Here is a 12,468-nt window from a genome sequence, read left to right on the forward strand (position 1 = left end):
TGAGATATGCAGATCTTCCAAATGTTGACACATGTCTTCATGCAAAACCAAAAAAAAAAAAAAAAATCCCATTCATTAATATCATTACCTATCCCATTGGAAAGGTCTTTAAATATTGAAGTGTAGGTTTGTTTGTTTGTTTTTTAAGATTTTATTTATTCATTTTTGAGAGGAGAAAGAGGAGAGAGACAGAAAGAGGGAAGGAGCAGGAAGCATCAACTCCCATATGTGCCTTGACAGGGAGAGCCCAGGGTTTTGAACCGGCGACCTCAGCATTCAAGGTCAACACTTTATCCACTGCGCCACCACAGAAGGTCTATACATATTGGGAAGCTGCTCAAGTTCATAGTGGCAGACACAAGGTTTGTAAAATTCTAATTTTTACATGAAAGCCCAAATTTTTTAACTGGAAACAAATACAGTCAATTGTTTTCATTGAAGTGACAGGCCCACTTGGTTCATCTTTAAGAAAATGTTTCCTAAATACTGAAGTTTCAATGACTATAATTTGTCTACCTGTCATTCTTTTAAGTCAAAATGGTGTACCGTGAAAATAGGAGTTAGTTCAGCTTGCAACCCAAAGACCAGGTGCTTTTCCTTAAGACAATCCTCTATTTCCGCGTGCAGCAAAGAGGCTTAATGTGTATGGCCCATCTCATTACACAGATATTTAAAAGATGTGTACTCATGAGTTAAGATTGAAAAAAATTAAGAATTTTTGTTGTTTCACCAAGTACATTCTTAAATAGAAATGACATCTTACATTTTATTTATCTGTTTAGTTATTTATTATTTTACAGGCAGCCCTTGGCAGTGAACAATATGATGTCTATTATTACAGTTTGGTGTGACTGCTTTCATTTATATGAAGGCACCCGTAGTTTTTACCCACCATTGCTTCTGTGCCATCAGTGCAAATGTCAACATAATTAAAAAGGCAGGAAATGTCATAGTATTATTAAGACAGTCGTTTTGACTTGATGGACCTCCTGAAAGGGTTTTGGTGAGTCCAGGGGGAGGAAGACCACAATTTGAGACCCACCATCACAGTAAATAACTGTATTTCCTGACAAAGGATTATTAATAACTGAAACAGAATGCTGGAATAGATCAAAGATTATGATATATACCCTTAAAATTTTTTATTATTCAATTACAATTTATATTCAGTATTATTTTGTATTAGTTTCAAGTGTACAGCATAATGTTTAAACCAGTGGTAGTCAATCTGGTCCCTACCACCCACTAGTGGGCGTTCCAGCTTTCATGGTGGGTGGTAGAGGAGCAACCAAAGTATAAATAAAAAGATAGATTTAACTATAGTAAGTTGTTTTATAAAGATTTATTCTGCCAAATTTAGCAAAAATCTGACATAAAGTACTTGGTAAGTAATTATTATTATATGCTTTAACTTGCTGTAACTCTGCTTTATAAATTTTATAAAGTAAAGTTACTTCCCTACTTTATAAATCACCATTACTGTGGAACCAGTGGGTGGTTAGAAAATTTTACTACTAATAGAGATACAAAAGTAGGAGGTTGGTATAAAAAGGTTGACTACCTCTGGGTTAGAGCATGGCCCCAGGTGCTGAGAATAGCTCCATTGGAGTGTATCAGTCTCAGGGGCTAAAAATAGCTTGGTACTCAGCTTTGGCCCCTGATGGGATTGCCTGGCTGGATCCCAGTCAGGGCGTAAGCAGGAGTTGTCTTTATCTCCTTTCCTCTCATCTAAAAACAAAATGAACAAACAAACTTAAAGTCAAAAGTATAGAGACTTTAAGGTTAGGTTAGTTATTTATATTTTTGTATTTAAGCATTAGTAGTTCTATTAGTGAAATATCTCTCTCTCTTGCTACTTATTATCTAAAATTTCATTAATGTGAAAGGATTGAATAGACATTTCTCCAAAGAAGATATACAAATGGCCAATAAGAATATGAAAAGATGCTCAACATCATTAGACATCAGGGAATTGCAAATCAAAACCATAGTAAGATACCACTTCACACCCAGTAGGATAGCTAGAAATCAAAAAGTTAGAAAATAAGTATTGGTAAGAATGAAGAGAAATTGGAACCTTCATACACTACTGGTGGGTCTGTAACACGGTCCAGTTATTTTGGAAAACAGTCTGGCAGTTCCTCAGATAATTAAACATACAGTTAATGTATGATTCAGCAATTCTACATCTAGGTATATATCCAAAAGAAATGAAAATATACACCTACACAGAAACTTGTTTATGAATGTTCATAGTAGTATTATTCATAATAGTCAAAAGGTGAAAACAATCCAAATGTCCATCAACCCATCAACAGATAGACAGAAGATAAACAAAAATGGTATACCCATGCAATGGAAAATTACTTGGCCATAAAAAATGAATGAAGTACTGATACATTCAACAACATAGATGAACCTTAAAAACATAAGGTTGCCTGAGCTGTGGTGGTGCAGTGGATAAAGCATCAACCTGGGATACTGAGGTCACCGGTTTAAATCCCTGGACTTGCCCAGTCAAGGCACATATGAGAAGCAACTACTAGGAGCTGATGTTTCCCATTCTCCCCCCAACCTTTCTCTCTCTCTCTCTCTCTCTCTAAAATCAATAAATAAAATCTTAAAAAAAAAGTTCACAAAATGTTAAAAAAAAACCCACATAAGGTTAACTGAGAGAAGCCAATCACAAAAGACCATATATTATATGATTCCACTCAAATGCAAGTCCAGAATAGGTAAATCTATACAGACAGAATGTGGGTTAATGGTTGTGGTGGGTGGGTGAGGAGAGTGCAGGTATAAGAGAGTGATAACTAAAGGGTAAGGAGTTTCTTCCTGGGACAATGAAACTGTTCTACCATGGCTGTGGTGATGGTCGCACAACTCTGAGTATACTAAAAGCCATTTAGTAGTACATTTTAAGTTGGTGAATCGTATAGAATGTGAATTCTATCTCAATATAGCTGTTCCCCCAAAAAATTAGCCATGAGAAAAAAATTTTAAAGAGATCATTTTATAGATTGGAAGACTGAAGCCCCAGAGAGAGAGATGACTGACCTAAAGTCACACATAAGCTGGGACAGGAACCCAGGTTTCTGGTTCTTGAAGTAGAGTGCATTTCATTCCCCAGAATAGTATACAATACCCCTTTAACTTCTGAGAAAAAGTTCCAGTGATCATTGTTGGGCAAATTTTCAGTATGCTCACTTTTTTTTTTTTTGTATTTTTCTGAAGTTGGAAATGGGGAGGCAGTCAGACAGACTCCCGCATGCGCCCGACTGGGATCCACCAGGCATGCCCACCAGGGGGCAATGCTCTGCCCATCTGGGGTGTTGCTCTGTTGCAACCAGAGCCATTCTAGCACCTGAGGCAGAGGCCATAGAGCCATCCCCAGCGCCTGGGCCAACTTTGCTCCAATGGAGCCTTGGCTGTGGGAGGGGAAGAAAGAGACAGAGAGGAAGAAGAGGGGGAGGGGTGGAGAGGCAGATGGGTGCTTCTCCTGTGTGCCCTGGCCGGGAATTGAACCCGGGACTCCTGCACGCCAGGCCGACACTCTACCACTGAACCAACTGGCCAGGGCCTCAGTTTGCTCACTTTTAGTGTTAAGAAATAGTGCTGGGCAGCACCAGGTATATGTCTGTGAAATTGCAAATTACCCTCCTGCTTGGGAAGGGCCATTGTTTTGCTAATGTGTGCTGATGGAGGGGGGTGCCATGTTTGCAGAGTTTGTGCAGAGAAGGGAAAAGATAGGCAGATGGGGAACTAGAGGTGAGGGGCTTTGGGACTAGTGAGGCCTTTGATTCTAGGATAAATCAGAGAAGAGTCTCCTGGTTCTGGAACCAGAGAATGTGTCAGTAGCTTTGTGAGCTCTGAGTGAAAGGGAAGTGTTTTCTCTGTGTGTTTGCTCATCGGCTGGTATGAGACTTGAATAAAGGAATGGCCCACCATTTTTTGGCTCCACTGTTTCTTTATTGTCTACCCAAATCCAATGGGAACCTGCATCTGCATGGCCACGATGGCGGTGACTACTGGTCATACAATCATACCAAATGCATTCAAACTAGAGTCATCCTAAGAAATGAGAAGTACTCTATTCACAATTCTGCCCTGAACAGTGTCTCTCTTTGTGGAAAGAAATGAGAAACTGATCAGAATAAGAGAGGAGAAATAGAATTCACCTTTTTGCTTTAAACATTAAACATTTTATTTTAATTTATTGATTTTAGCCAGAAAGGGAGGTAGAGAGAGCAAAGAGACAGGAACATCAATCCATTCCTGTATATGCCTTGACCAAGAATTGAACAGGCAACCTCTGTGCTAAGGGCCCATGCTCCAACCAATAAAGCTATTGTGCCAAGGCTAAACATCAAACCTTTTATGGGCAGGCTGATAAGTGGTCACAGGAGATGCATAAGCTTTTATCAGAGATGATATGTAGATATCATAGACATGATGAGGCAAATCTAAGGCCCATCACAAATTCTACCTCCTCCATGAAATCTTCCCAAATATTTTCTGTCCTAACAGCCCATTTAATTTATTGTATATTTTGCTAATTTTTAATATTTCATTTTAACTGTAATTTATGTTTTTATACAGGATGGGGCAAAAGTAGGTTTACATTTATGAGCACATGAAACACAGTTTATTATTAACTGTGTTTATAACTGTTATATTATTATTTATTAACTGTTGTATTATTTTTCATATGAACTGTAAACCCTGTATTTTGTCCCACGCTGTATTCTTCCATGTTTCTTCCTTAAGTACTTGACTCATCTACGTTGTATCTCCTTCAAAAGATTGTTTACTCTTTGCCACTTTTCTCACTGTTATTTCTGTATGCTCCAGACTTTCTTATGAGTAGTGATCAGTAGTCAATAATTCAATTGAATTAGTCAGCTTGTCTTTAATAATTTGAGTTAGGTGCAGTTAAGGAATACAAATAAATCTACAAATATATTAGTAATTCCATGAATAATGGTTTCCTTTGAATTTACTAATTTATATTTCATGTATGTAGTTTTGTGGGGTTTTTTGTTGTTGAAGTTATTACCTTTAATGTTTATGCCTGTACTCATTGAATTATATGCAAAATTTGAATTCTATTTATTAATGGTATTAAGTTTCAAGAGGCAACTGCTGGAGAAGAAATGACCAATCATTTGAACTACTAAAAGATAAATTACACATAAAAATTTTTAAGAGTTTATTTGAGCAAAAAGTCAGTTCAGATCAGGAGGGTCAAATTGGAAAGTGCTCTGTCACCAGGAGCTGGGAAAAGATTTTATAGAGAAAAGGCAGAAGGAAAGCAAAGAAATTATGTGATTGGCCACAGCTTAAAACAGTCGTTCTATCTTGGAAAGCCTAGGTGACTGTTTGTGATTGGTTGTCTTTCGGTTATGATTTCTCAACCTTGAAGCATTTACAAGCTTGGGATTTATTTTACTTACATAATGCCACTAATGCATTAGAATTACCTTAGTCCAAGGACCTCCGGAGTTGTTTAATTAATTTAACAATTGCTATATCTAGATGGCATTTTCTAAGAAAGAAGATGTTATGTGGCTCATCATTCCAAATAGTTAACCTAAAAGTCAGGACTTTAGAAAAAGTTTAAACAAATAAATATTTTTAAAATTTGTATCAGGGCTTAACCTCAGCTGCACCAGTCTATAGTAGTAGCTTATCCAAATAAGCTTTGAATGTTTTCAAATAGCAAGAAGTAAGTAGGGTCGCCAGCTTTAGCAAATAAAAATACAGGACATCAGTTCAATTTGAATTTCAGCAAAACAATTTCTTAGTATAAGTATGTCTCGTGCACCAATTAAACTGGGCAACCTGTATTTTATTTTGCCATCATAGAAGCAGGCTGTCCAAGGCTGGTGCAGGTGCTCAAGCATGTGTCAGCAAGCTTCTTCTAGCAATCTATCCTATCATTCTTTCTTTGTGGCTTTTGTCCCTGCAATTGCAAGAGGGATGCTGTACATTAGAGCATCAAATTTATGTTCTAGGCAGAAATAATGGGGAGAAAGAGAAATGGAAAAACAACACAATTTTACAATGAGGCTTCTTCCTTGATCTAAGTGTATTATGTGCATGATTTTCTTACCAAGAGATAATTAACTAATACTGAACGTTAATACCTTCCTCAACCTCTTCAAACAATAGAATCAAATTTTTTCTTTTTCGTGACAGAGACAAAGAGAGAGACAGAGAGAGGGACAGATAAGAACAGACAGACAAGAAGGGAGAGAGAGAGAGATGAGAAGCATTAGTTCTTTATTGCAGCATCTTAGTTGTTCATTAATTGCTTTTTCATATGTGCCTTGACTAGGGGGGCTACAGCAGAGTAAGTGACCTCTTGCTCAAGCCAGCAACCTTGGGCTCAAGCCAATGACCTTGTGCTTCAAACCAGCGACCTTCAGGCTCAAGCCAGCAACCATGGGGTCATGTCTATGACCCCACGCTCAAGCCAGTGACTCAGCGCTCAATTTGGTGAGTCCACACTCAAGCTGGACGAGCCCGTCCCCAAGCTGGGCGACCTCAGAGTTTTGAACCTGGGTCCTCTGCCTCCCAGTCTTATGCTCTATTCACTGAGCCACTGCCTGGTTAGGCTCAAATTATTTCTTTTCTTGTGGAATTTGAAAAGAAAATCACTAACAAATGCTATCGAATTACAAGATTTTTTTTTCCATTTAGTAATGGTCTTACAAACACTGTTGGTTCTTTGTTTCTAGTTAAACCAGCAGGAGTTTCATCATTTTGATGGGACATTTTCTCTCAATAACAAAACCAGTTGTTTATCTGATTGGGAACTATCAAAAGTTAGTAAATTCAAAGAGAACTATTATTCATGGTGACTTTATCCAGTTTTATTTTTTTGTACCATAGAAAAGTATATGTAAAATAAGAATATAATGTTTACCATGACTAATACATTGCTAATCATTATAGTATAAAGATGAATTCTCATAGAAAAATAGAAATTTAGTTTTACCAAGCTTTTTCATTTGTTTTGTTTTTATATCTTGGCTGCCTGTCTGTCTTTATTAAGGTAATATTTGATTTCTCATTAAAATAAAAGATGCATGTCCAACTGAATAAACAGCATCATTATTTTGTCAGGGAGTAATGAAAATGAACATATTCTCAATTTCTTGGAGTGGGATAGTTGTTACAGGCTCTACAGAAGGTATCATTCAGATAAGGTCACACCAAATAGAAGTTTTGCTCATTGGATTAAAAATAGATCAGCTCAGTGACTCAGCGGGTAGCTTATTGCAGTTGCCCATTGAGAACATCCTAATTCTTCCCTGTACTACATCACGGTGAAGTACTCATGTGGCTTTATGGGGATTAGCTTATTCAGCTATTAGAAATAAGATCATAGTATATCTAGGACATTCTGTGAGATACAAGACACTAAGCGTATTATGGGTCAAATTCTGGTTAAGTATATAGAAGCACGTATTCAACATAACTATTTATATTTCTTTTAATGAGAGTATCATAGGTCAAATAATGGTTAAGTGTAAGTAAGCACATATTTGAAGATCTATGTTCCTTTTAATAAATTTGCAGCAATGGGGACAAATTTAAAGAGTGTGATGAAATCAGGTTACAAAGAGTGCTTGACTTTGCTGATTTTTAGAGCAATTCTGGTTTCATTATTCCTTGAGCTTTCCTACCTGACTTCCCCTCCCCCTGCCATATGGGAAACCTCAGGGGGCCTTTAATGTCTTTCCTTTTTTATTACTGACATTCAGGCAGTGGCCAAGCCACTGCCAGCCCTGGAACAATCAGGGATGCTCTTACAAATGGATTTGGTAGTTAACCTGAAAGGACACAGGAGAAATAGGAGATCTATCTTCCCCCAAAATATGTCCCTCAAAGTTATTGGTTATTGATAGGATAATACTTTAAGCTAGTATCTTCCATTAGCATGTATTAATATATCTGACATCCATCCACTTGAAAATACCATGTACAATCACCATATGTTAGGTAAATAAATGAATTAAGTGAAACAATAAGTAAAACTACCGTATTTCCCCATGTATAAGATGCACCTGAATTTTGGGGCCCAAAATTTGAAGAAAAAAAACGTATCACATAAAGTTATTGAACTCAAGTTTTACTCATCATAAAATTCATACAACTCCTCATCACTCTCAAAACTACCATCCATTAGCTTGTCCTCATCTGTGTCTGATGACAAATCAGTCTTCAACAATGAGCACAAAAACAAGTGCGAAGAAGTGGAAATGCAAGTAAAAAAACTACAACCACTGTATAAGACACACCCAGTTTTTTTTTGTTTTTTTTTATAAATAAATTTTTATTTAAATGGGGTGACATCAATAAATCAGGGTACATATATTCAAAGAAAACATTTCCAGGTTATTTTGTCATTTAGTTCTGTTGCATACCCATCACCCAAAGAGAGATCGTCCTCCGTCACCCTCTATCCGGTTTTCTTTGTACCCCTCCCCCCCTCCCTCCTTCCCTCCCCCCCCCCCCCCCCCCCCCCCCCCGTAACCACCACACTCCTGTCCATGTCTCTTAGTCTCACTTTTATGTCCCACCAATGTATGGAATCCTGCAGTTCTTGTTTTTTTCTGATTCACTTATTTCACTCTGCATAATGTTATCAAGATTCCACCAATCTGCTGTAAGTGATCCGATGTCATCATTTCTTCTAGCTGAATAGTATACCATGGTGTATATGTGCCCCATCTTCTTTATCCAGCCTTCTATATTTTTTTTTACAGTGATTAAAAGCCTTTAAGCAAACTCTTGGCCAATACAGCAAGAATCCATAAAAGAGTAGTGTCCTTAACATGTTCACCAAGTCCAAGTTGGCCCCATCACCATGTCAAATCCCTGAAAAATGCAACCCAACCACAGTTCAGTCTGTAGGATCTGTCACAGGGAGCAGGAGTCCAGGAAAAGTCCACATCCAGGAAAAGTCCTCATGGCACTGGAATTGTTGTCACCATTCTATACTTTGCAGCTCATGTCCAAGTCCCAGTGACTGCTGCTTCTAGCTGGTAATGATTCAGGTAGACTGAAGAAGCCATTTGCAGCATGCGTGGATATGGAGCTTCTGTTCTCCTCTGCCTGGAGAGATGAGACCAGGTAGCTTTTCCCTGGAGCTCTGCGACTGTGGCATGGTAAAGAGAACCTTGGGATACACTAAGCTGGGTGGCAAAGGTAGATTCATAATAGAAGTTGGCAAAAGGGGGAAAGAGAGCTCTAAATTAGGAGTAGGTCCCAGCCTGAAATATGAGTGGGGCATTGAGATAGAAGGGATAAAGGAAACACTATATATTAAGAAAAGCAGCAGAACATAGGACTATCAACACCCACAACAGAGATCTTCGAGGGAAGAATAAAAAACCTGACTATTCAGGCCAAACATAGTTAAGTGGCCCACACCCAGTTTTTAGACCCCAAATTTTTCGGAAAAAGGTGCATCTTATCCATGGAGAAATACAGTAGGTTTTGACCCTCCCTGTAAGGGCTCCATTTAGTTTCTGATTTATCAGATCCTTGAGTAGATAAATAGGTAAGTTATGATGTGGGGAAAAAGAAAAGTAGAAAGCTAGGAAGGTAGAAGAATCAGGTCTTGCATGGGCCTGCCCTGGAGAGTCAGTAAGGCAGCAGGCCAGGGAGAAGGAGAAGTTTAAGGGAGCTAGGAACTTTGAAGGGGAAAATAAAGCAATGCAGAAGCTCTAAGAGGTACAGAAAATAAGTTTCATTTTCACAGAAATTTAACCTACAGGTAACCTTAGAAACGCTGCCTGGTTCAGCCGATTCCTCTCTTAGGTTGGAGCCTCAACAAAACAGAGGTAGCTGAAACGTGCCTTTGGCAGGCAGTCACTTTTCCTTCAGAGTGGTTCTTTCATCCAGAATCGCCAGGTTTACCACAACACAAACACACACACACCCACCATCCCAGTCACGCGGCACCTGTCATCCCTTCAGTGAAACTATTCATCGATAGCAGAGAGTTAAGGAAGACTTCATTAATAAAGGCCTGAAGTGAGACCCCTGCAAATAATATTTACATTTAAATACAGGCATCTGGGACACTCCTAAGGTTGTTCAAATCAAACCACTAAACTCCAATCTAATGCCAGCTCTAAGGTTAATTTAAAAGGTGTGATATTAAACAAGAAGGCCATTAGACTGAGGTGGTTCCAATGCTGTGATGGTCTACAGAAGCAGACCAAGATCTAAGCCTGTAAGTACCTCCAGGTTATGATACTGAAAGCTAAGGACAGCCAATCACAAAAGTTAATATGACGCAGTATCTCAGGTCTCTAACTGAGACTTCATAATTTTACTTATTCAGTGTGTGCTAGTTACTTATGTAAATGCTTTTCCATTCATTTGTTAAGAATAAATCCTATGGGCGGATGAGGGTGAATCAATTTTTAATACCAATCAGAGCATTTCTTTATTATATGCGGCTTAAGTGTCTGTTTCTTACCGATAGCTTATTGGTTGCTTGCGTAACTGTACTAGCCAATGGGGTGAAGTTGCTACGGCATTCAAATAGTCCCGCCTTCTGGCGTGCCACCTCACAAATTGAGGTTAAAGATTGAAGCAATTATTATGCTGTTAAGAAATCTTTTTTTTTTTTTTTTTGCATTTTTCTGAAGCTGGAAACAGGGAGAGACAGACTCCTGCATGTGCCCGACCGGGATCCACCCGGCACGCCCACCATGGGGCCACGCTCTGCCCACCAGGGGGCGATGCTCTGCCCATCCTGGGTGTCGCCATGTTGCGACCAGAGCCACTCTAGCGCCTGAGGCAGAGGCCACAGAGCCATCCCCAGCGCCTGGGCCATCTTTTGCTCCAATGGAGCCTTGGCTGCGGGAGGGGAAGAGAGAGACAGAGAGGAAGGCATGGCAGAGGAGTGGAGAAGCAAATGGGCGCTTCTCCTGTGTGCCCTGGCCGGGAATCGAACCCGGGTCCTCCGCATGCTAGGCCGACGCTCTACCGCTGAGCCAACCGGCCAGGGCTGCTGTTAAGAAATCTTAACACCAGAAGGGGTCTTTGCAATGGTACAAGACTAGAGGTTCTCCAATTGAAAAATAATGTCATAATAGCTAAGTCTTTGGCTCCTCTAAAGGTGAAATACATGTCATTCCAAGAATTAATTTGGCTCCATCTCAAACAGGGTTGCTGTTTCAATTGAGACGTAGACAATTTCCTGTAAAACTTGCCTTTGCTATGATCATCAATAAGTCTCAGGGCCAAACGCTTAAGCGTGTTGGCATTTTTTTACCTGAGCCTGCATTTGGACACGGTCAACTTTATGTTGCCTGTTCAAGAGTTCGTGAAAGAATGGACGTAAAATTAAAAATAACTGATGGTCCTCTGCAAGGCGAGCTTAAAAATGATGGAAAGATCTACACAAGAAATGTTGTGTACAAAGAGATCTTTGACATGTGAATTAACATTTTATTATTTAAATCACCTTTATTTATTGAGCTAGCGGTGGCTCTTAAGAAATGTACCGCCAGTGGTTTCCTTCATTGCACTCTACTTTAAGCAATTAAGCAAGTAGAAGGGGGAAACCCCGTGGGGCAGTAAGCAAAGGGGCATCCTCGCTGCCTGCCCTGGGTAATTCAGTTTGAATTAGCAGACACCTTTGCACAAATCATTTTAATTACAATTTATAATATCTAGAACAGCGGTCATTTCGTATGACCGCTGGGCTTTCTAGTAAAAACATATCCATACTTCCCCTAAGAGTAGATCTGACTGTAAAAAAAAAGAAAGAAAGAAAAAAGAAAAAACAGAAAAGAAAGGCAGATTGATAATTAAGCATTTTTCAAGACTTACCTAGTTTTTCTGGTAGCCAGTATTAAAGTAGACTTGAGTTTATTCTCTGTTCATACATTCCTTAGCACATGAGTGTTCATAACCTTTAAGAAGCAGAGACTCATTTGCTGTCTTTAGGCCCCAGAACACGGCTCCTGCCTAGCACTGGTTTGGTTGTGAATGGATTGAACCCCAGCAGCTTAACAGATAGTTGCTCCCAAGTTCTTGGAACAGAAAGCTGTCAATCATTTCACATTTATGGAATCCTTCTTCTTGGCTAAGGAATTGTGAGTTTATATAAAGTGAGTTTATATCAATCAAAGAAAGGGACTTAAAAAAATTCACAAATCAACATAAAAATAAGTAAATGGAACTAAGTTCCAGTGTATAAAGTCAGTGTGAGAAAACATACTGATCCTCTTCAATGCTTGAACTAATGTGAGGTCAAATACAAATTTTCTCCCAGCTAAAAATGAGCCTAGAGACTTGACTCTTCTCCTTTTTCTTTCTGTTCTTTTCTGATCTTTTCAAATATATGTAAATATTTTTTACGGCTAAATAAGCCTCTGGCCAGTCTCATAACTCAGGGATGTTTCCTCTTTGAGGGCCTGGGAAACATCTCTTTGAAGT

The sequence above is a fragment of the Saccopteryx bilineata genome, chromosome 3 (genome assembly GCF_036850765.1).
Source record: "Saccopteryx bilineata isolate mSacBil1 chromosome 3, mSacBil1_pri_phased_curated, whole genome shotgun sequence".
Classification (NCBI taxonomy): Eukaryota; Metazoa; Chordata; class Mammalia; order Chiroptera; family Emballonuridae; genus Saccopteryx; species Saccopteryx bilineata.